Source organism: Lathyrus oleraceus, chromosome 6 (genome assembly GCF_024323335.1).
Source record: "Lathyrus oleraceus cultivar Zhongwan6 chromosome 6, CAAS_Psat_ZW6_1.0, whole genome shotgun sequence".
Taxonomy (NCBI): domain Eukaryota; kingdom Viridiplantae; phylum Streptophyta; class Magnoliopsida; order Fabales; family Fabaceae; genus Lathyrus; species Lathyrus oleraceus.
In genome coordinates, this window is record NC_066584.1 from 466,566,838 (window position 1) to 466,593,694 (window position 26,857).

At 34.4% G+C, this 26,857-nt stretch overlaps 1 long non-coding RNA gene across 1 annotated transcript; it reads right to left on the reverse strand.

The window, feature by feature from the left end:
- Positions 1–790: 790 nt before the first annotated feature.
- Positions 791–2,496, reverse strand: LOC127092665 (uncharacterized). The gene is made up of 2 exons (XR_007792254.1): positions 2,105–2,496; positions 791–1,154 (listed from the first exon to the last, which is right to left on the reverse strand). It is a non-coding gene; the product is annotated as an uncharacterized LOC127092665 (long non-coding RNA).
- Between the last annotated feature and the right edge of the window lie 24,361 nt (positions 2,497–26,857).

The window sequence follows — 26,857 nt, forward strand, 5'->3', positions numbered from 1 at the left end:
ATGGAGAAATTTTCATTGAGACGACTTACCTTTTGTGAGTTTATTTTGTTGCCTTGTGCACAGAATCACGTCTCCCCTTGTTGCCTTTTGCACGAGAAGGGTGAACCTTAGGTTTGCTTTGAAGAATTGTAAACCCTATCTTGGCTCAGGGTATTGATGTTTGTTGCTCACTTAGTTTGAGGTTTGATTATTGCTTAATTTCAGGTTTGACTAGAGCTGAAGCCTAATTCTTGATGTTATATGGTTGGTCAGAAATGTGCATGCATTCATGATTCCTATTTTTATTCCATTCATTTGGTTTCATTTTCCATGTGGCGTTGAAAAGAGATTATAAACTTCAGCATTTTTGTATAAGTTAACTTTTGGTCAACCGTTGACTTTTTGGTCAACCAGTTGACCAAACTCAACTCATCACTCTTGACCATGTGAGATTTATTTTAATGCATTTTATCATGTTCATCATCAAAATCATGGTTCTATTGGGTTTTGCATGGCTTTTGGGCTTGGTCTAATTCTTGGTCTATTTCCTGGTCTGACATACTTTTGGACCAAGGAACTTGGTCCATGACCAGGTCCGTAACCAGGTCCAAAACCTGGTCAAACCTACTTTTGGACCGACATTTGGACCAACCTATTTTTCCCCCACATTTTTAACATTTTCTCAATGTTCAACCATTTATAAACATAATACCATTCCATTTTATACAATGTACATTCCATACGTCGAAACTTCATATATTCAAATTCATCAAATTACATTTAAATTCAACCATTTGATTCAAAATCACACTTTCATACAAGTTCATCATATTACCCTTCATTACAATTTCATATCCAGCCATCAATTCCAAATTACATTCATTTTCAACTTTCAACCTTAAACCATTACAAACAATAAACCAAATTTCAACCATGTTCTAATAAACCTCAAAGCCATGATATGTCATTCCCATTACAACATGTCCATAAATTACAAAGTCATCTTCCAAAATTACATACAATTCAAATACATTACCACATTACATAACCTTACAACTACACAAGAACAACTCAAGCATCCCCTAACCAAATGCCAATGATCCAATTCCATACTTCAAGCATGATCCATTACAACATGTCCATGATAGCAATTTCATCAAGCACTCTAAGTAGCCCTGCACCACAAACAGAACAAATCCAATTCAAACCAGCTGAACTAACATCAACAATCTCATTTCATTAGCCTGACTGATTAGCTTCATGCCAATTGAATAATAATTAACTGTCATAGTAGAAAATTAGTTATATAAGCTACACTAACTGCAGCAACCTTAACAGGACTTTGTTAAGTTCAAACAATTAAATTCAATTGATAACTAACCTGCGATTGAACTAACTGAACTCATTGACCTAATCAATTAGCATAGTTTCACAACCTAACTGATTCTAATAGAAGTGTAATAAACTAGCAGATTTTGCTAACAATCAGTAGTGATTAACAATCATTATGACTAACAAAATTCATTGTGAGCATCATATTACTCCTAACAGGTTCTGACTAACAAATTAACATCAATAACATGGCATTCCTTTAACAGAAAATTTGTTTCTAACTATAACAGAATTTTCACTAACACATAACTAATTTCCAAAACTTAATTTAACAAAAGTGCATTTCAAAACAGAAGTTGAAGTTCATTTTTACATTTCATTAAAATTTCGATTGAATTTCATCTAAATAACTATTGCATTTCTAACCGACATTTCATTTGAGTTTGAAAACAGAAAATCAGAACCATATAAGTTCACATCACACGCCTCAAATCAGGATTCAAACTATCTTTTCACTGAACTTATTTTTTCATTCAGACTATTTTTTCATTCATCCACTCTCTTTCGTCAAAAACAGATTTCTCATTTTCACAGCATAACAGCAAATCTTAGAACAGAGGGAAGAAGCAACAATCACAACACAATAACAATGCAGAAACTCTTCAGCAAACGATTCATTCATCACTAATTCACACACACGCACACAATCTCGCAATTTCTCAATCAAAATTCACGCACACGATTCGTATTAGAGGAAGAAGAGAGAGAGAGCAATTCAAGGCGAATTTGATACCTGTTCCATACAGTGAGTTCTCTTCGATTTCGTTTCCGTCATTTCAAATTCGCGCGCATAAGTTATGAACCTCGGTTGGATGATGATTTCGAAGAAATTTGTTTAAGCATTGATTCTTCACCTTGTTTTCGCTCCGAGTCCGATTGCTAAGATGAAGAAGCAAACGGAAGCGCGACGACGAAATTGCTTGATGAAAATTCATTGCATCGTGCTTAAGGATGTGCACTGGCTTAACTTTCTTGGAGCATGGTTTTTTCTTTGAACATCGATTGCCTCTGAAACTTCAATCCGCGATGAAGAAGCGCTTCTGTGAGAAGCATTTTTCTGCTTTTGCTTCAGCTCATGAGAAGTGTGGGTTCATTGTTCCAGCTTGCGTGTTTCTTGGTGTTTGATACTCGGATCTGTTTGGGCCTAAGGCCCAAACGAATTTCCTGCTCTTCCTACCCTCATATACGGGCCTACACCCCCCCTCTCTCTCTTAATTATTTTATTAAAATCATTTTCATGTTCATTTTATCATGATTAATTAAAATTTAGGTTCATTAGAATTTAAGATTTAGAATTTAGTTTAATTAGAGTTTGAGAATTTAGATTAGAGGTTAATTAGAGGATTTAGGTCGATTTGATTAATTAGAATTTGACTAGGTGTTAATTATAATTTTAGGTTCATTAGATTTAGAATTTTAGAATAGTATAGGTAACTGGGAACTTTGGATATTAGGTTCATTAGAAATTTTAGAACTAGGATTTTTAGAATTTAATTAGAATTTTAGAATTTTAGATCAATTAGATTTTTTAGATGTGATTAGGTTATAATTAGAATTTTAGAATTGATTATAAATAATGATGATAATTGGATAATTAGGTTTGTTTAGTTTTAACTATATTTTGATTCCTAATTGTACAATTTGTACAAATTGATTATAGTACCACTAGAGTTTAAAATCTTGAAATGCATGTTCCCCTAACTTAGGACTTGTAAATCATCTAATTAATTGATTAATCTATAGGTATGTTGTGTACTTGATTCTGGTCATTTTTATTCACATTGGTTGGGTTGATCGAAGTTTGCTTTGATAAACCAAATCCTTTTTAATGTGCTCAATTTCCCAAGCCTATTCAAGTGATCAAAAGATCATTGATCACTTGATAGGACAAGTCCTTTGTGTTCAAGATGTACTAGATATACTGGATCTCAAGAGTTGTACAAGATCTTACGATTCAAGACTCCATTCAATACAAATCAGTACAAGATAAAGTGGACTACTGTTCAAGCACAACAAAGGTGTATTCAACACTTGTGAATCATGAGTCAAGTTGTGTGCCATGAGCCTTAAGCAATATAGAAGGAGTGAGAGTGGAGAATTCCTATCCTTATTCTGAATATCTTTTGGTATGGGACGAATGATCCAGTTGTTCATCGTATTCACCTCTAATTATAGACTTCAATACAATTTGAGTAAATTGATTGTCGAGTCTCTTTCTTCAAAGCAATCCTTCATCACAGGAAGCAACAAAGAGATTCAACTTCAACACTCGTCAATTATGATGCAAATTGCACAACATGAGCCTTAAGTAATAGAGAATGGATGAGAATGAAGAATTCTTATCCTCATTCTGAATATCTTTGGGTACGGGACAAATGACTCAGTTGCTCATCGTATTCGCCTCTATTCATAGACTTTAGTGCAATTTAAATCGAATAATTGACAAGTCTTTCTACACAGATATGGGATACAGATTGAAGATTAGCCTTCAACCTCCTAGGGTTTCTCTTTTCCCCTCTTGTTTTCTTTGTTTAGTAAGACTAAAACCATTTTTTTGAATAAAATCAAAAACAATTAACAATACGATTAGAATTGTACGCCATGAGCCTTAAGCAATGGAGAATGGGTGAGAGTGGAGAATTCTTATCCTCATTTTGGATATCTTTGGGTACGAGATGTATAACCCAATTGCTCATCGTATTCACCTCCATTCATAGACTTTAGTATGATTCAAATCAAGACTTTCTTTTAAGAATAAAAGCAAACTCACCTCATCAAACTCAGTTTTTCCTTTGGGTTTTATTTTCTATGTAAAACCTTTTCAGAAAGGACATGTTACTTCCGTTCTACTGTGAATGAAGCTTAAGCCTCCATGTGTGAGCATACAAACAATGTTTAATTGCTAGAGTATGATCTGAGTACATCCATTATATCGCAAATAAACAAATGCTTAATCATAAGGGATCGAATCCTTCGTGAACACATTTATTTATTAACCTTTTTTCCCTTTCGCGAGTAATCTTTAGATAATAACACTCATTCTTGCAAAGAACATTCAAAACGGTTCTCGTTGAGTACAACAAATATGAGGGATGCTAATACCCTCCCCTTGCATAACCGACTTCCTTACCCTTTTCTTTCTCCCTCAGGTTTTACCAATGTTTTCCCTCTCCTTCGGGAATAAATAAAGTTCGATGGCGACTCTGTTGTATCTTTGAGTGTGTGATGCGCTCAGGTATATTTCGCGAAGCTTCACTAGGTATGCATATAGTAATGTGACCGCTTAACTACTGTGTTATAAACAGTTTAGGGTTCGTGGTTTCCTATTCTTCATATTGCTTATTTGTTTTTCACTATTCATCAATCTTCCATTAGTTCGTGTCTTCATATTCTTCCATCTTCCACCGTCTTCCTTTTTCTTCTCAAAATTATGGTTAAATCACCATCTTCCATCTTCTATCAGTGCTTCAATTTCAAATAATGCAAGCAATGCTTCAATGTCAAACAACCAAAGCTTTGGTACATCTAGATATGTGCTTCGTAGAAACTAGAGAATGAAGTGTTTTTGCCAAGATGATAGTGTTCTTCATACTGTTAATAATATGAACAGTGTCAAATACTTATTTGTAGGGTATCCTAAAGAAACAAGAGGGTATTGCTTCTACAATCCTTCAGAGGGCAACGTGTTTGTCGCTCGAACTGGAGTTTTCCTAGAAAAGGATTTTATTTCCAAAGGAATCAGTGGGAGGAAAGTAAAGCTTGAAGAAATTCAAGAATCACAAAGAATTGATACACCTATGGAGGAATTAGAGCAGGAAACACAAGTAGTTGTGGAAGAGCAACCTGCTCAAGTAGAACAAGACCAGCGTAGGTTAAGCAGGATACGTCACCTACCTGAGAGATATGGATATCTCATAACTGATCAAGGTGATGTATTACTCATAGATCAAGATGAGCATGTAAACTACCAAGAGGCCATAACTGGTCCCGAGTCTGAGAAGTGGCTAGAAGCCATGAAATCTGAAATGGATTCCATGTACACAAACCAAGTTTGGACCTTGGTAGAGCCTCCTGTAGGAGTTAACCCTATAGGATGCAAGTGGGTCTTCAAAAAGAAGACTGAAATGGATGGTAAAGTACATACCTATAAGGCAAGACTGGTTGCAAAAGGATATAAACAAATTAATGGGGTTGACTGTGATGAAACCTTTTCACCAGTTACAATGCTTAAATCTGTTCGGATTTTACTTGCTATCGCTGCATATCATGATTATGAAATATGGCAGATGGATGTCAAAACTGCTCTCCTTAATGGGAATCTTCTTGAGGATGTGTACATGACACAACCTGAAGGATTTGACATACCAGAAGAAGCCCAAAAGATATGTAAGTTACAAAGATCAATCTATGGATTGAAGCAAGCTTCCAGAAGCTGGAATCTTCGTTTTGATGAAAGAGTAAAACAATATGGATTCATCAAGAACGAAGATGAGCCTTGTGTCTACAAGAAGGTTAGTGGGAGCATGATCGTTTTCCTGGTACTATATATAGATGACATATTACTAATTGGAAACGATGTCCCTACCCTGCAACAAGTAAAGTCTTGGTTGGGGAAATGCTTTTCTATGAAGGACCTAGGTGAAGCAGCCTATATATTAGGAATCAGGATCTATAAAGATAGATCATAAAAACTGCTTGGCCTAAGTCAGAGTACATACATAGACAAAGTGCTAATACGCTTTAATATGCATGATTCCAAGAAAGGATTCATACCTATGCAACATGGCTTGTGTCTATCAAAAACACAATCCCCTTCAACTAAGGAAGAAAGGGATCGCATGAATAAGATTCCATATGCATCTGCAATAGGATCTATCATGTATGCTGTGTTATGTACTCGACCAGATGTCTCGTATGCTTTAAGTGCAACGAGTAGGTACCAATCTGATCTCGGTGATGCTCATTGGGTAGCTGTCAAGAATATCCTTAAGTATTTGAGAAGGACTAAGGACTCATTCTTGATATATGAAGGTCAGAAAGAGCTTGTTGTAATTGGATACACCGATGCTAGCTTCCAGACAGATAAGGATGACTTTAGATCGCAATCTGGTTATGTGTTTTGCTTAAACGGTGGCGTTGTGAGTTGGAAAAGTTCAAAGCAAGATACAATTGCTAATTCTACAACCGAGGCCGAGTATATTGCTGCCTCAAGTGCAGCAAAGGAAGCTGTTTGGATCAAAAAGTTCATTAGTGAACTTGGCATAGTTCCTAGCATTGTGGATCCCATTGGTCTTTATTGTGATAACAATGGTGCCATCGCACAAGCTAAGGAGCCTAGATCTCACCAACGATCTGAATACATACTTAGGCGTTATCACCTCATTCGAGAGATAATAGATAGAGGAGATGTGAAAATATGCAGAGTACCTACACTTGATAATATTGCTGACCCACTAACAAAGCCTCTTGCGCAGCAGAAGCATGATAACCATACTAGATCTATTGGCATTATGGGTATGCCTGATTTGCTCTAATGCTAGTGGGAGATCGTTGGTGTAAGCCCTAGAGGCCAATACTTTTGGTACTTGTATCGAATTATTTATTAATAATAAAAGGCTTTTTCTTTATTATGTTTGTTTAATAAAGTCCCTAGAATAGCTAGTCTGTTTAATGTATCAAGTGTGACTTAATCATGAGATCACATTAAACATAAGGACACTATTCTTAAAGTATCTGTAGTCGAGATTTATTGTGAAGTGGGATAACATTAAAGCATTAAGACTATTATGTATATAGACTGATGATCACAACTCATGGATCATGGATAAGGAGTTATCAAGTCTTAAACATAGGCATGAATATTAAGAGTAATATTTATACTGGATTGACCCGCTATGAGAATAATATATAGAATGTTATGCAAAGTGTCATAAGTTATTCTCATGGTGATAATGGTGTATACCACCCTTCGATCTGAAACCACTATGGACTCTAGATGTAGAGTCAAGTGCCTTATTGTTGATCAAACATTGTCCGTAACTGGATGACCATAAATACAGTTGATGGGTACTCCACGAAGCATGCTGAGGGACATGAGTGACCTAGATGGAATTTTCCCATCCTGCATAACAGGATAAATGTCTATGGGCCCAATATTGAACTGGACAAGGATGACACTGTATATGCCTTGTGTTCAATATAGACATAAGAGCAAAAGGGTAATTGTACACATAAGTATTATCACAAAAGGATTTGTCAAATCACATGACATTTTCGTGTCTTGGTTACCAGTGATGTGTTGCTAGATACCGCTCACTGTTTATTATGTTAAATACATGATTTAATATAATTGACAATGCCGCGAAAACCTACAAGTTCACACACAAAAGGACGGATTGATGAGAGATAAAGTAACTAAGGAACACTGTAAGGTACGGTGCACTTAAGTGAATTGTAGAATATCGTAAGGTACGATGTACTTAAGTAGAATACGAAATATGATAAGGTATCACGCGTGTAAGTGATTTTGGCATATTATAAGATACGGTCCACATACACTTAAATGGGATTTTTAGCTTGCAACCCACACAAGTAATTCTATAAATAGAACCTTGTGCAGAAGCATTTGTGAAGTTGTAATTTCGTTTCTCTCTCTCTCTCTCTCTCTCACTCAAAGCCTTCATTCGTAGCAGCTAGCACTAAGATTGAAGGAATTCGTTCGTGTGGACTGAATAGAGGCGTTGTCATCTTTCAACGTTCGTGATCGCTCCGTAGATTTGCATCAAAAGTTACAATCGCCATAAGAGGTAATTATTCTATCACTGATCATGCCCATTCGTAAGGATCACTAAAGGAGGATTTTTTTTAAATTCCGCTGCATTTTGGATCGCTCTTCTCCTTTATTCCCTCTCCTTTAGGAATAAATAAAGTTCGATGGCGACTCTGTTGTATCTTTGAGCGTGCGATGCACTCAGGTATATTTCGCGAAGCTTCACTAGGTATGCATATAGTAATGTGAACACTTAACTACCGTGTTATAAACGGTTTAGGGTTCGTGGTTTCCTATTCTTCATCTTGCTTATTTGTTTTTCATTATTCATCAATCTTCCATTAGTTCGTGTCTTCATATTCTTCCATCTTCCATTATCTTCCTTTTTCTTCTCAAAATTATGGTTAAATCACCATTTTCCATCTCCTATCAGTGCTTTAATGTCAAATAATGCAAGCAATGCTTCAATGTCAAACACCCAAAGCTTTGGTACATGTTAGATGCCCAAAAGTGCTTATTTGAGCTATCATATGTGGGCATCTTTCACTCTTTTTCCTTGCTAAAACTGTCAAAACCACATTTGTTTTACATGGAATGCATTACATTGATAAACAAGCTTGGTGCCTTTGATTTGTGTGTTATTGTGCAGGAAAGACATGAACTAATTGAAAATGAAGACACAAGAAAATTGGCAAAGGAACCAAAGAATACAAGCATTTCATCAGCCTGCTCGCTAGGCGAGGCTGTGGCGAAGCATTGGTTCGCTAGGCGAGTTCCAGGCGAACAGCTCCAGTAAATTGTCAAATTAATTCGCTAGGCGAGCTGAAGGCGAAGGTGGTAGCGAGTTCATTCTGTTTTGGTGAAAAACGCAGCCAGCACTCACTCGCTAGGCGAAGCTCTAGCGAGTCCCCAACGAGCATTCCAGTAGCAAAACCTCTCAACCTCGCTGGGGCGAAGGTTGAAGCGTGTCCTTCGCTAGGCGAAGGTATGTTCGCTAGGCGAACATGACAGTTCAGCAGGCCCTGTTTTCTCTGGGCGCAGGGGCCTTGTGTGCCCATATTAGACCCTCGCTAGGCGAGCCATTCTGCTCGCCTAGCGAACATGACAGCCCAGCAGAGGTCTATAAGTAGCAGGTGCCACTTTTGAGCACCATACCTTATTTTTACCAACTTTTTCCACTTTTGTACTTTCTTCTAGATATTTTTGCAGCATTGTTCTTGGGATCTTTATGCCCTAGTTTTCATTTCTCTTCATCTTAGAACCATCTTCTACAAAAAGAAGGTGGATTCCCATCCAACTTCGATTATCCGACTTGGATGTTGATCAACCTTCTTTCCTTACTTGCCGACCAAGCTACCATGAAAATGAGTAGCTAAGTCATCCATTTGTCAAGGTTAGATGTAGGTGATTACTAGCTTTGTGTGTAAATGTAAGGATCCTCATATGTAAACTCTTTAACGGTAAATATATGATGAAAACTTTGTTTCTATTTAAAACTCTTTGTGTTGGTTTATGATCGAGAGATGTTTACCGACTCTTGACCTAGGTTTTCATCCAAACTTGTTTGTTAGCTAGAGATAGTAACGAATGACTTTGTTCACCATAAGGTTGAACCAAAAAGTTGTCATTTTGATAGATTGTGTTCGAGAGAAACAATGGATCAAAATGGCAAAACTCACAATATGTGTTCGAGAGAAACATATTGAGAGGACTTTGTGAAATGATTTATCATCTAAAGGAGTTTATAAGATTGTTGACCGAGCAAATACATGCAAAGTGATCATTGAAACCTAACTTTGACAATATTTCTCATTTAATCAAACCATAACTTTTACCGCAATTTATTACTTTTTATGCAAGATAACTTGATTAAAACCAAAACCCTATTGTTACATTGAGCTAAGATTAATACAACCATCGAACGGCGGTGATATCTTACAATCCCTGTGGATACGATAACAAAAACCCGACACGAAATATACATTTCAACAGTACATCTAGATATGTGCTTCGTAGAAACTAGAGAATGAATTATTTTTGCCAAGATGATAGTGTTCTTCGTACTGTTAATGATATGAACAATGTCAACTATGGGAGAAAATTTTGGGGTTGTAGAAATGACAGAAATCGCATGGACAAAGGTTGTAATTTCTTCAAGTGGTTAGGTGATGAATTTGTTGATGAAAGGGATTTGAAGCTTGAAAGACAAAAGAAGAAAATTAACAAATTAAAGGATGAGGTTATCCATACTAGAGGATGGTTGAAAATGTCCATTATGGTTGGGATGTTGAGCTTAGGTTTGAACCATATGTTTGTAGCAATGTATTTCAATTAGGATTAGGGTAATTCAGTGTTCTGTTTTAACAATGTTTTTTAGCAATGTTGGCTATGTTTTAACAATGTTTGTTAGCAATGTCCATTAACAATGTAGTGTTCTGTTTTATCAATGTTTGTTAGCAATGTCCATTAGCAATGTTTGTTCATTATTCTCTTTTTTAACACTATACATAACTGGTATAAATATACCAATATGCATTAATTATAAAGTTAAGGGACTTAAAAGCCTAAACAATACTCAATAACAGAAGGCCATTATAAGACATATCTATAACATTCCAAAAAGTGATACAAAAAGGAATTATAAGCCATTTTCAGTAATCCATTATAAGGCATATCAATAACATTACAAAAAAGGCATTATAAGCCATTATCAGTAAGCCATTCTAAGGCACATCAATAACATTACAAAAATTCATTATAAGCGATGTCAGTAAGCCATTATAAGGCATAATAAACATCACAACAAACATCAAGGTTAACTTAAAACAAGCTTCACACCCTTTTGAAGTGTTTTTCTTTCTTTTTGGGTGGTGGTTGACTTGAAACTATTGGTTGAGGTAGCTGACTTAAAATATATGGTTGTGGTGGTTGACTTGAAACAAATGGTTGTGGTGGCTGACTTGAAATAGATGGTTGTGGTGGCTGATTCGAAAATTTTGCTTGTGGTTCCTGAGTTAAGGTTATTTTTGGTACCTGACTTGGAGGTGCTTGTGGTTGTGGTAGTCTACATGTGGATTTATTATGACCATCCTTGTGGCAATGACTGCACTTGATTCCATGTTTTTCCTGTTTTAAGTGTGTCTCATCCCTCGCCATTTCTCCGGCTTCTCTATTCCTCTTTTTCTTAGGACTTCCAAGTTGTATCTTTATTGGTGGTGATTGGAGATCAACAACATCATATTTTGTCCACAAAGCTTCCCGATTAACTAGAAAAATAACGGGTGCATAGTAAGCTTCATAGAGTTTCTTCTTATAACAGTCAGGTACAAAATCATCAATTTGTAAATGTTGATCCTTCATGCATGACATTGCACGATAGCATGGAATTTAACATAGGAATTTAACAGAGTAAAAGGATAATAAATTAATCATTACCTCAAAATTCAATGGTTGGTTTTCTATGATTCCCTTTCCATCCTCTTTTGGATGTTTGGTAGTATTATGCCTTCATATATGCCAATATTTTACCTATTTGATTCCCATCTCTGCATTAGATACACTCTAATTTCTTTAAGAATTGTCACAATTGGCTTGGCTCTAGCATCTACAAAGACAGAGTTGAATGCCTCATACATATTATTGACCAAAGTGTCACAGCGTGTACTTGTCTTGAACTTTTATTTTCTCCAGAATCTTGGTGGAATTTTAATGAGATGTTTGAATGCCTCTTCATTAACTCTCTTTATTTAAATCATTATTTTCTCCCAAGAATTCACATGACTTGTAGTTGCAGCCCTCCATATCAATTCCTTCAATTTTAGGACAAGGAACTTCTTCCTGAAGTTGCTATATAAATGCCTGCAACATTGAAGGTATAACGCAAACATTTTATACAAATAAAGGTATAATGCAAACATTTTATACAAATAAAGGTATACCTAACACAAAACCTCTGATCAACATTACCAAGTAACTCCTCAATAGTTGTTAACAAACCCTGCAATCAAAAAGCTTTTTGTTAGGTGGATAAAACATTTGGTGATATTTAAATAATTGTGAAATAAGTAAAATTCAAGGTGAGAGTTAACCTTTTGTTGATCACTTATGAAGGTGTAGGTTTTTCACAATCTGTCTCCTCCCAAATCAACTGTCAATAATTCTAAAAACCAGCTCCATGACTCTTTAGTTTCACCCTTAACAACAACATATGCAATTGGAAGCATTTGGTCATTTGGGTCCTTCCCGATAACAACTAGTATTTTTCCACCATAGTATCCCTTTAAGAAATATCCATCCAATCATATAATAGGTCAACAATTGAAAAAACTTTCCTTGCAAACTTTGAATCATATATACATCCTTTGGAAGTGAGGATTCATTTGCCTCTTAGGGTATTCACTATTTTCCTCTTCTCCTTGAAATGGGTGACTTCTAATTTTAACAGTTGATCTTGGGGTTTCCCTTAATAGTTCATGGCCATAATCATGGATTCTTCTATATTGCTCCCTAAATGAACCATCCACAATATCAAAAACAAATGTATTTGCTTTATATGCAAGTGTCTTGTTGATGTCTACATCACCCACATTCTCCTTAATATTACAGTTTGTCCCTTCATCACCCACATTCTCCTCAATGTTACAGTTTGTTCCCTCATCACCCATATTATCTCCAATGTCACAGTTTGTCCCTTCATCTCCCACATTGATCCTCACATTTTTACTCTCATACACCACATTGGTCCCCATATCAGTTTCATTAACTCCTAACTCAACCGCCCCATTTGTACTCTCTTGCACCATATTGGTCTCCATATTAGTTTCATTAACTCCTAAGCCAGCTTCCATATCCATAACAACTTCTTCATGTAATTCTAATGAAAGAATCAGTTCATCAATAATGCCAGGCTATGAAATAAGATGAGTAACATATAAATGACATTCCATAGTCATTACTGTAATTATTTTCATCCTATTAGTTCCTTTGTCATCCTCCAACAATGAAATATCACAAGAATTCATTTCATTATAATACCAAAGTTTATCTACAGTTGGATAACCTAAATCTTTTTAACTTGCCTAAAATTTCAAAGTGATTTCGATAATCCGGATCAACATCCCAAATGGTCTCTAACCTTTTATACCATGTCTTTATGAAGTTAACAAACTCCCTAGAAAACTCACCAGAATGATGAACAACACACTTAAACATCTTCTTCATTACCTATTCAACCTACATAAGATGAAAGAAGAACTAAGGAAGATGGCTAAACAAAAAAGTTCACATTTTTAGTAGGTTACAGGTGAGAAATCATACCTTAATCGTCTAGCTTCGTTATCTTCTTCTATGGAGTTATTGTTGATATCATCTTCAATGGAGTTGGTATGTGGAACTATTGTTGTTGTCGTCTTCAATGGAGTTTGCCTTATTCAGAGAAATGTATTTGTTTGCCCGAACCTTTCAACTTCGTGTCTTTCTTATTTAAGTTCACAAATTTACAATAATATTAAAATGAATAAATTCCACATCATATATAAATAGTCCAGCATGGTATCTTTTAACGTTTTTCCAATATAAACTAACGGAAAAGACCAAATAGTTTAACGGGAGTGAAGTTAAGGGACCACCATGTAACATTTTTTACTTAGGGGACCAAAGCGAAACTTCTTATAAAATTAAGGGACTAAATGATGCATTAAACCTTTAATATTTTCTTATAGTCTATTAATTAATAATCATTTATATTTAGTCTCTTAAAAATCATTATGTTAATCAAATTGACCATTTCCGTTGAATTTTATAAAAATAAACGTTAAATTGTGCAAATATGACAATCTACTTGACATTATGTTATCTTACCTGATTTTTTTTGTTATTAAAACTCTGAAACACCAGAACCCTGATTTCATTTCATTTGTCACTTCAAACTCAATCTTTCTTCTTCTTCTCTTTATCATAACAACACTAGATTCTTCTTCTTTAATAATCATAGAATCGATAAATCCCAAAAGAAACTTGCCCAGATAGAAAAACATCTTCTTGGATATGAAAGTTTTGATCTTTCAAAATCCAACATTGAAAAAGATCTCAAACTCTTCCTCATCTCTCATAAACTTCCTCTGGGTCGAGATCCAAAATTTGGAATCATTGAAATGGTTTAATCTGTGGGCCATTCATTTGAGAAATCTTCTGATTTGTGAGTATCGAATGTTTAAATTGTAAGAAATTGAATAAAGATTGCATTCACTTCTTTGATTTGATTAATTGATATAAAAATCAAAGATTTGCTAAGTCTAGGAGTAAGAATACTTTTCTTGTTAACAATGTTTTGTCATTAGAAAATAGTGGAGTTAGAATAAATTATGATATTGGAATTGGTTTTGAATTTAAGGCATGTTCGGTCACATTTGTGTATGATGCGAAGAGAAGAATTTTGCACATTAAATTCATTATGGGAATTTTTTAGAACCTTTTTGTTGATTATAGTTTGGTTAATTATCTCGGGATTAAAGTTAACTATTTTTCTTTATAAAATGGTAGATCTGATAACTTGAAGTCATTTGGCATGTAGAGTTGTAATTTATTTAGGAAAAAATAATTTAATGAGGAAGAGCTTTATGGAAATCTGGTGTATTTCTAAAAAAAAATATTTTCCATCTACACATTCTTTTTTCATCACTAATTAATGATTGTTCATTGATGTAGGTTTGAGGATTCTTTAGTGTAGTTTCAACAACGCCCCAAAATTTGATCCAAGACATTACTTTAAAAAACTATATTTACTTTTGAAAAATACTACAATTTATTTTTTTATATCAAACTATAATTACAAGTTTAGAAATATATGTGATTTAAAGTAAAACAAATGAATTCGGTAAGAACTCAATTTTCTCCCTACGATCACGTGAAACATCGCACCATTTTCACTTCACATCTTCAAATTTACTGGTACTTACAATGTTGGTCGTAAGGGATCAACTTCCATAATCCACTACCATACAAAATAAAACTAAGTAAGGATAAAAAAATACGAGTATATTATTCTTCGCCAAAATTTAAAAATTAAACAATACCAAGTTTTCTGAAAATTAGAGGATAAACCTTAAAATAAAGAAGAAAGAAAAACATATATACACACCCAAATTTCGGAGGCCCCGTTCTAATTTAAAAAATGGGCCCAAATTTTTAAAAAAATACAATTATAATAATTAAAAAATATATATTAAAAATACAATTATGTATTAATTAAAATTTGGAAAATGATCAGAAAGTTTTGGTAGACCTTTAATCATATCTTTCGTCTTCATGTTCAATATTCTTTGAATATGACAGTGACCAATTTGCTTATGCCAAAGTTTTGTGGGACTGCCTTAAGTAATGTAAGTTGTCTACTCCTCTACAATTGGATCAAATGAGAAGCTTTTACCTCTCATTTTAACCCTTAAAATCTCTCGACCGGTAGTGTCAAAGATAAGACAATGTTGATTTTCAAAAAGAACTTTAAACCATTTTCTAATAATTAACCCACACTATGCAAATTCTAGTCAATGTCAGGCACATACAGAACATCTGAGATTGTTTTCATACCTGAGCAAGTTGAAATTACAATGGTTCATTTTCCCTTCGTAGAAATATAGTCACCACTCCCAATTATGACTTTTGAGAATTTTACAAGCTTCAAATCCTTGAGGAGAATTTTATCATATGTCATGTGGTTTGTATAACCACTATCAATCAACCAACATTCAGAACTAGCCCTTGTTGAGAATGTTGCCACAAAAATTTGATCTTCTCCATCTTGCTCTACAACCTTGGCATTAACTTCATGTTATTGAAAATTGCCTTTGCAAATTACCGCTTCATGTCCAAGCTGATTGCACTTGTTTCACTTTGCGTATGGTTTTCTCCAACATCTGAACGGTGGATGACCTATTTTTCCATAATGCTCACAAGGTGGGTAATTTTTCTTTTTACCTTTGTCTTTGCTTTGGCTGCTTTGACTACTTCCAACTTTATGATGCTTGGCTGGTAAAGTACCTTCAACCACATGATCTTGTCTCATAAGCATTTACTGCTATTGGGCCTACAAGGCATGTAACACTCCTGATAAGGTGATTTTGGATAGATCATTCATATTCTCCAAAGTAGTTATTGATGCTTCATATCTCTCTGGCACTGTAACCAAAAAAAATTCCACAACTCTGGAATTAGTGAATTCAATGCCAAGTAATCTAACCTTGTTTGTAATGGAAAGCAACCTGTCATAGTATTCTTTGATCGTCTCATAATCTTTCATTCTCTGCATCTCGAATTCCCTCATTAAGTTAAGAGCTTGCATGCCTCAAATCCTCTTATCCCATGCGTATTCTTCCTTTAAGTAGTCCCAAATTGCTTTTGATGCTTTGAAAGTCATGATTCTAGTGAATATTATTGATGAGACACCAGTAAAGAGACATGATCTCGCCTTTTCCTTCTTGGTTCTTTTTTCTTTGTACAATTTTATTTGAGCCATGGTAGGATTGTTCGACAGGAGGAATTTCATAATCCTCTTCCACAACTTCCGAAAGGTTCAACGCCTACAAATAAGACTCCTTTTTAACAATCTAAGGGTCATAGTTGTCTCCATCAAAGGTGGGTGGAGCAATTTGTGAGAAACTTGCTTCACCGTCCATTTTCACAGGATCGTAAGAAGATAAATGTGATACCAATTGTTGATTTTATTATAGTTGAGAGATTGAGAAAATGAAATTATTGTTCTTGATTCATGACAGCCACAACACTTATAGTGTTTACAAAAGTAAAACAAACCACCACCACATTAGGAATGTGGTGTAACTGACTAGACTTTCTCCAAAAGTTTAGGAACCACTAATTGACAGAAACAAAAACTGAAAGAATAATAATTAATAACTAAGTAAAAACCTAATGCAGTCCAAAAGCAAATAACTAACAACTTCATTATGTTTGTCTTTTTTTCTTTGGTTGGATTCCATCAGTTCCTCGGTATTGTAGAGCTCAGTGTCGGTGTGGAAATATTTTCTAAGTTCCCCTCTTTCACTTTTCACAATTGTGGAATTATATGTTTTCATGTGCATGAAAGTTTATTTGTGGCTATTGATAACAACATGATGTTTTTTGCATCCATGGTGTTTCTTTTGCATCTTATCACTGTGACATTGGCCTTACCCATGGTGGTATACGACTTTTTCTTTTTTATTAATGTCTTTTTTCATCATGGGGGGTTTTGTATGGAAAGTTAGTGAAGAAATTTGAAGCTTGTTGAGGAAAAATAAATGTTTGATGCATTCTTTTCGAGAGGGTATCTTTTGATGAATATCATTGATATCCTCTAGGTGGATTCATCATGCCCATAGAGTTATCGGTCTTAGAAGGTTATTTAAACAATATTTATCTTGGTTGTCAGTCAATTTATTCTATTTTGGATGACCAACAACATTTTGACTCCCGAATAGAATTTAGGAAGCCTGAGGAGTGGGTTGTGGTTCTTTATAGTGTTGACAGTCGGTTATATGGACGACAACCCCATTATTTCAGTTACCCATGTTTGATGTTACAATCCAAAATTATACATTTCAGTTTCCTTTCACTACTTTTGGGCACCATGTTCTGAAAATGATATAGGAATAACAAAGTAGAATCGATTTCTTGATCGACAAGAAACCCACAAGGGTAGGAAAAAGGGAAGCAAGAAGAACACAACAAATTGGTTATAAACTGTTATTCTTTACTTTCTCTTTGAAACAAGATTCAAGTGTTACAGAATAATAAATAACATATCTCACCATAATTAGGATTTGCCTTATGCAATGATGAGAGACTAGTATGATATTTATAAGAAAACTAACACACTAAACTAATGGACTGTTACATACAGACCCATTACATAATCTAACTTAGAGAACAAGTTAACTTAAATAATTGGGCATAAAAAGCAGGCCCAATTCGACATGCTAACAAAATCCTAGCATATTTCGACTATAACATGTGAACATACTTTGATGGCATGCTAATGATCATGTCGGATTGTCGAACCAAGAAGCCATCCTTCGACCATACTAGAGTTTGATCCAATATCTCACACATCATTTATTGTTATTAGGTGTAGTGGTTATCATTATCTTGCAATGTCTTTCCTTTTATTTTCCATTCATCATTTTTCTTCTATTATTTTGCAGCTAATATGGCGGTGGGAATATAATCGAAAAGATTATGGAGCGAAAAGCTGGTTCCTTGAGTTATACAACCAAGTTTGTATAACCTTAGACTTGCAAAAGGTGTTACTGCAATGGGTTATAATGAGAGAGGAAAGGTTGTCTCCCCCTTCTAAGTGAATGAAAGTTGATGCGGTTTTATTTGTTGAGGAGCAAATCAAGATGATATTGATTATGATGAAATTGAACTTAGGTTTCTTCCTTCAGCCATAACTCTTATTCCCCTAGAACCATTAAAATTATGAGCCTTGATCCCCAAAGCATATGTCACTTGGTTGGTTACCTCGTTATCTTTAGGTCATCACTCTTCTTTGCCACAATGTATTCCTCAAGTGGTTTGCTCAATGGCCTTACTTTATTACCCTCTTATGTATGTTATTGCCCAATCACCAAGGGAGGAGCTACTATCTGAAGAGTTAAGGCAAGTTAAACTAGAGGTTCATGCAGGCATTGTAGATTTTATACATATGCATGGTAGATTGGATGAGGTATGTAATCAAATGAGCCAATAGGATATGGAGTTGCAATATTCCTGAGAGAGCACAGACGCATACACAATGTTATTGGGCTTTGGAAAGATACCTCAAAGACTTTACTATGTTTCTTAATGAGGAAATGCGTATGTTCGAGGCCATGGTATCAATTAGTAATGAACAATAGAAAATAATGGAGGTTCAACTGTTACTATTGGAGAACAAGGTTTCTTTTCTAAAATAAGAAAATGCTCTTCTAAAGAAACATGTCGACAAGGTCAGACTTATGGATATTAAAAAATAAAGTTGCTTAATTAGTCATTAAAAATGTTAAATTGAAGTGGCTATATCAAGAGGTTCACATTTAAGATGAATGGAAGATTTATATGTTTAAATCTAAATTTCAACGACATGGTCAAATATGTTCTGAATATGAGACAAGATTACTTCTATCGCTAGCCAAAAGTGTAATAGATATCCATTAAGGTTTTATTTAAGAAGAATTCGTTTATGAAAAGAATGTATTTGTCTCCTTCAAAAAAAATCGAATGCAAAAGAAGGCAAGGTATGTCGGGGGAAATTGTGAAATTGTCTCCTATAATATTTGTCCATTTGATATTTTTTACAACTTATTTACTTTTCTTATTTTATATCTCTTCTAGTTTAGTCTATTTTTTAATTCTATGTCTTAACACTTAAATATGTTATTAATAAAAATAAATACAAAGCATAAAACTAATAATATTAACATTGTCCGTAATAAGAAAAATATAGATACAAAATTAATTTAGTTTCTAAAGATACAAAACTAATCTATTTTTTTTTAAAATTACTAAAATCAGGCTGACAAATCGTGATTCTGCCACTTTTCTTTTAACAATAAAATATAAATAGAAGTTATCTCATTTCATCAATGAAAATAAATTTATTAGTCTATTTTGATAGAAGATTAAAGAAAGTTATGTCATCATCATATTTCATGAAAAAATAATGTCATTAACACACATTTTAACGTGCTCTTTTTTATTTGTTGAAATTTATATATATTCCACTCAATTATATGAGCTTTTTATAAATTTAGTGAGATGATAATCATTTTAATCGAGAAAAAATAGCATATATTAAAATGTGTGTAAAAACTAGAGAGTGTAGATAGTATTTATTTGAATGCGGCTATTGTGAGGATAGAGTTTTGGGCTTTTGAAACCGAGTCTATAATAGTAAAGTCCAACAATACTTTTTGCCCATTAATGGATTACTTCATGCGAATTTGTTTCTCTCACATCCTAAGTGGTGGAGAAGCACCGTAAAAAAATTTTAAAAAATATTCTATAATTTAAAAATATATTTTTGAATGCATCTATTTCACATCAAATATATGTATAAATGAAATCTTTCTTTTTGCTAGATAATACTTCGACGGGGCAATTTCTTATTCACCATATTCATTCCTAACTGAGACAGGCTCATTTTGAAATAAATTTTGATTCGATCTCCGTATCAAAATACAGATATACACTTTCGTATTCACCATAGACAGTAATTTTTAATATATTTTTTAGAAATACACCGATGTAATAGACCATGTATTATAATAATATTATCATAATAATTTTTTTTTATAAATCTAACCATGCACTTATCAAATAAGATGAAAATGACATATAGAAATGAATCAATCATGAATACATAATACATTTAAAATAAATTAGAAACGACAATATTATCCCTAATACATAAAATATACTATTGTGTATGTCAGACCCCTTATTCTTTCGTTGTCTTTTGTACTGCAATGTTATTTGTGCCTCACTAAGAATGACATCTACAATGTTCCTCCTAGGAGAGTCTTCCATAAATTCTCCTCTCTCTATACCCACTCGCACAAGATTCATAACACGACGACATGTAGGCAACACATCAACAACATGATCTGCCCTAGCCTACTCCTCCTTTAATATCTCCTGGTGGATCTCCTAGAGCATCTGGTGTCATATAAGGATGTGACGCTCTAAAATACCACTAGACGTAGTCGTATGCACAACTCCAGTCATTAAGGACTATGGTACCTCGTGCTTCATCTGATACTAGATGATTAAAAAAATTATCATACATGGCATCTACATCTCAGCAGATCATAGTAGGAGGAGTAGAATCGAAAGGGTCTCTTGGATCAAAATTGCATATACTCGAACTAGTACACGACGCACTCATGAAGATTTAGATACATCAGACGTGACCCACAAGTCAACCATCATAGTAGAAGTCTATGTCGTCCAAGGTACGCATCTGACGGTGATCATGGTACGGTTGGAAGTGTATATCATCTACTACTATGCAGTCAAGATACACTCTGAAGGATTCGGTCTCCTGATTTCCTTTGAGCGGAAATAATGAACAAACACGTGGCATATCCTCAGTCTAGGCATCATATGACCAGCCGAATATGCGTGGGAAGTGTTGGAGGATCCATGCCTGAAAATGGTACATATAAATTATTAGTAATGGCGTATCACAAGTGTTATAGAAATGGTACATAAACAATAAAGGATGCAAATATATTACCGTCAATAATGTGATGCTAGATATCATATGTTTGACCTTTCATGTACAAACTTCATCTAAATGGGAGTACAGGTAGACCCGCCTCTGAGTTGTACTAATGAATCTACTCCAAGTCAGCGAAATATATGAGGTAAACCACATCCATGTAATAAGAAATTTTGTCCACATACATGGACATACCAACCAAGTACAATAGGTATGATCTAAATTCATATGATTTATGCTGCATAACTTGTTCATCATCACCATCAGCTTGTTCTACCACTGTTAGTTGATGCACATACATCCTCTCCAGAAAATCAAACCTAGCATGACACCTTCTGGTGTCTTCTATCTTTTTCAGGGCATCCTTTGGGTAATCTCCCAAATATGTCACCATCATCTCTAGTGCCTCATCTCTGATAATCGTGTCGTGGTCTAATAGTCTTCCTCTTAGTGAAAGATGTAGCAATCACGAGATATCGTCCAGTAGGATGGACATCTCACCATGTGAAAGATGAAAAGACGACGTCTCATAGTGTCATCTCTCAACGAACGCTAATAACATACCAAGGTTAATAGTAGAATAATTGGTCTTACATAAGTGTTGCAACCCATATATGTTGCATCAGATCGTGGAACTACTACTCTTGAGGCTGATTTAGCCTCTCAACCTCCCGACCATGATTGATGCATTTTAAAGCATCACAACCCTATTGAAAAATAAATCATTGTCAGAAACTTCAAATATTATAACACATGTGTTTCAAACAGTAAATAGAAATGAATTTTATCTCTTCGTCCCACACATGTCTGACATCATGGTCCTTATATAGGGGCACAAACGATAAGTCGCACGGGCCTCCTTCAAACCCCTCATGAATGGAATCAACCCGGGGTGCCTCAACTTAGACCGGTGGGGCTTCCGCGACATCAGGATATAAAATATGAACCCTTCAGGAAGACGAAGTCGGAGATGCATAGACCTCAATAATTGATGCATTCGCATCAAACAGACTAGAACCTACTGATGGCTGCAAGAGTCAGGATTTTTCCCTACAAACTGATGCATGATGTGAAACTCTATTGAGCCTCAATCTATCTTGGTTATCAGTAATAATGCTTATAATTAAATCACACAAGCATTACATAGTAGAAGAAAATTAAACCCATATGAAACACAACGAAAGTCAAGGCAAATAATGCAGACAAACCAAATACGCAAATGCATTTCTGAATTTCTTGAAAATCAAATTTTGAACGAATACATAATTGAATTTCCATATTAACATGTAACTCAAAAACGCATGGAGATTCAACATTCTTAAAATACATTGCTCATCTAAACTACCTATCAAACACATTGCTCAATTAAATAACCTATCTAAACTACCTATTATATAACCTAATGCTTAATTTCTACAAATGTATAGAGAAATAAAAAATCTATAGAGAAATAAAAAACTTACAAAATGTGAGTTTGATGTAGAGCTATTTGATTGATTGGATATTGAGAGTAGAAACTTGGAAGTGGATTGAGAGAGATTGAGAGATTTTGAGAGTTTGAGAGGGGTTGGGAGTTTGATATGGTAAAAGATAAATGAAGAAGGATAAGATTCTAGCGTGTTTTTGATTAAAACCCATTTGAGGGTGCATTTTCATAAGTTATACGTAGATGCATTTTCGTATCAATATTTGACATGAAATTAGGGCATGACTTAATAACGAATAAATTTTGTGTAAATGGGGTACGTCCGGAAGTATATATATATATATTTTAAGAGCAATTTCCTTATTTCATGCTCTCTTTATATGAAATGTACAATTTCTTTTTATACTCTAACATTGTGTTTCTTCTCTTGTTTTTTCAAAAAAAAATATTTTTTCATTAATGTTGAAAATGTCTAAGCAAAAACGACCCAAAAAATTTACTAATTTGGCGGTGGTTTAATAAAATATATTTATTGTCACCTCCTATAAAAAAAATACTTACAAGCACCCCCCATTGAGATATATTTTAAGTAGACATAATTATTCCTATAGAAATTTGTGTTTATTAATTTTCTATTAAAAAATATATTTGTATTGTTTATATTGAAGTATGCCTTAAAATCATAAGTGATAAGAGAAATGAAGCATATTTAGATATTGTAGAAACCACAAATCTACTTGGAGTAGACAAACACGGTGGTGTGGTGGTATGAGGCAGTGCTTGGTAGCCTGACAGGTCGGCAGAAGTGTCGGTTTCGATAGGAAGTTCGGGTCCTTCAGATATCTGATCTGATCCATGCAACTTATGTGTATCAAGTGTGATTTTTTCTATTTATGGATTAGTTTATTAATAAGTTGTATTTTTGCCTCGTTACGTATCTGTTGAATTTTAGCAATTATAAATATTTATCTCCATCATTTTTATCTTCACAACCTTCAGAATTTTAAGATTTAAAGAAAGAGAGAATGGTTTGAGATTCCTAGTGGTAATATTAGAGAGGCGAAGGTAAATTCCTAATAGTTTGTTATTGGAATTTAGGAAACCCTTGCAGATATGTTTAAAATATTTATAAACACTTATAAATACCTTAGACTGTGTGATTCATATATAGAAAGAGTTGGAGAGATTGAGAAACACTTGGGTAGAAAATAGAGTTTGTTCTTAGGAACTTGAACGACTATTTGTAATATTTTGTAATAACTTTTGAAAGTATAGTAAATCATAGGGTTTCTACTCCCCTATAGTAGATTACTTAATCGAACTGGATAAACAAGTTATTGTGTTCCTTGTATTTTATCTTCTTCTACCAAGTTAAGTTGTTGTCGTTTTACAAATAGATTAATTTTTATTGAATATCATTTATTCTGATTGACATTGTGCTTTGTTCTCACACATCAAAATTCTTGGTGTGATTGAACCTTTCAATTTCACAACAAGTGGTTCCCGCAGTGGGAGAAATGGGTTATATTTACAAGTGAGCACCATAGGTTTTAAATGGAAAATTGAAAAAAAATCGGAGACAATAATTTCGAGTTATAGAAATAAAAGATTAAATGAGTCTTACTCAAGATAAGTGTAATTAAGCATTGAAGGGTGAGGCATCGATTCCTGGACGCCTAATACAAGTAGAGAAACTAGGATGGTGGATAAGGTCAAAAGTGTAATTGTCTTGTGCCTTAGGGATAAAGTTCTAAGGGAAGTAATTAGGAAGAAAATTGTAGCTTCGATGGGGACATAACTTGAATCATTGTATATGACCAAGTCTTTGGCTAACATGTTGTATGTGAAAAACAACTTACATGTTATGAATAGTAGATAACATATCCATAGTGGAGCAGTTGACAGAATTTCATAAAATCATTAATGATTTGGAGAATATTTATGTGAAGATCGATGTTGAGGACAATGCTATACTTTTGTTGATCTCATTACCCAAATCCTTTGAGCATTTTAAAGATGCATTTCATTATGGTAAGAAAGGTACAATTACTTTGGATGAAGTCCATATGGTTGTGAGATCCATAGAATTTTCAAAGATAAAAGATTTGAAAATTGACGATAGTGGTGAAGGCTTGACTGTATCATGAGGAGGAACTCAGAGTAGAGGGATGTTCAAATTAAAGAGGTTTGACATGTCAAAGTTAAAATGCTTTATTTGTCAGAAAATAAAACACTTCAAGAGGGATTGTTTCGAGAGGAAGGACAATGAATATTTTGTTTAGATTGTAGTTGCCTATGATAAAGATACTTATGAGAGTGATGATGCATTAGTGATGTCGAGTTTGGAGACTAAAGAGGATTGGGTCATGGACTCAGGTTTCTCTTATCACATGTTTCACAAAAAAGAATACTTTGAGATTTTGATGTTATAGGAAGGTGGGGCAGTTCACCTTGGTGGCAATAAGGCTTACAAGGTTCATGGTATTGGTACGGTAAGACTTAAAATGTTTAATTGATCATTAATTACTTCTTCACAATGTGAGGTATGTTCCATAGCTCAAAAAAAGTTTGTTATCCATAAACATGATCGATGATCTATGATATTTTACTATATTTGAATATGGGATGTTGAAGATTTCACATGGTAAAGTGATAATGACTAAAGGGTCTAAAATATATATCATATATATTATAAGGTTCTAATGGTGTTGTTCATTCATCATCGTCTAGTGAAGACTTTCATGAAAATAATAATCTATGGAATTTAAGGTCAAAGAATGATGGATGTCCGGAGATTATTTCAGAGCACTTTAATGAACTTTGCATAAGACAAGAAATAAAAATGCATTTAGTTACTGAGTTATCATGGAGTTTATGGGGTGAGGCTGGTGGCAAAACAACTTACTTGATTCATAAGTATTTATTATAGGAATAAACTTCCAAACACTTATGGTGGGTTGGAGCAGGAAAATTGTAACCTACTTTGTCTTTTAGGTCGCCAAAACTTTGTTTATTGATCAAATCAAGTCAATTTAACTTGATTGTAAAGTTATCGATTGTGTCTTAAATGGCTACCCAAGAGGTAGGAAGGGTTATGAGATGTTAGGAGTGGAACATCGAGGATCGAAGTTCATCGGTTATAGATGTGTTATTTTTAGTAAATCCTGTCAAAAGAAGAAGAATAAAGATATGAGAATGAAGCTTTTAGAAACTATCGAGGAGAAGAAATAGTTTGAAGTGGAGGTTTCTACTATGGATACTAATAGTAGTAAGGGAGTGATTGCAAAGACATATGATTATCATTAGACTAGTGATAATGTAATTAAGGTAGGAGATTGTATCATCTCAAATGGACGGTTATGCAGGTCTTGGGTGCTATGTTTGAATATGGCTAAAGGGTTGCAAAAACTTATAAACATAGACCTTCATGGGGGGATTCAAAAGTAGATGGATTCAAAGATGGTTGAAGAACCATACTTGTGGGTTTATTAGACTAATAAAGCATAAAAAGATGGTTGAGATCCAGTGAATGCAAGTGGAAAGATCAAGGTTAAAGCGAGACTTGAACTTGATAAAAATTGTTCAATAGATGTTGAATTGGCAGAGAGCATCATGGTGGTTGATGGATAAACTGACATCATCACGATTTTAAATTAAGGTGGAGATTGTTAATGTATATCTTAAAACCTTAAATGATGAAGAGAAAGTAAACATATTTCGAGATGGTAGAAACCATAAATCATTCTAAAAGTCAACGAAGACGGTGGTGTGGTGGTCGTCAGAGATGGTGCATGGTGGTCCAGCGGTGGTCCAGTTGGTTTCGACGGGCGATTCGTGTCTGTCGGATATCAAGACCGGTCCAGACAAATTTTGTGTACCGGGCTTGGTTGTTTCGATTTGTGGATTGATTCGTTAGTAGGTTATGTTTTAGGCTCATTAAATATCTATTGGATATCAACGGTTGCAAATATGTATCTCCATCTTTCTTATCTTCACAACCTTCACAAATTTAAGAGCTAAAGACAGGAAGAATGGT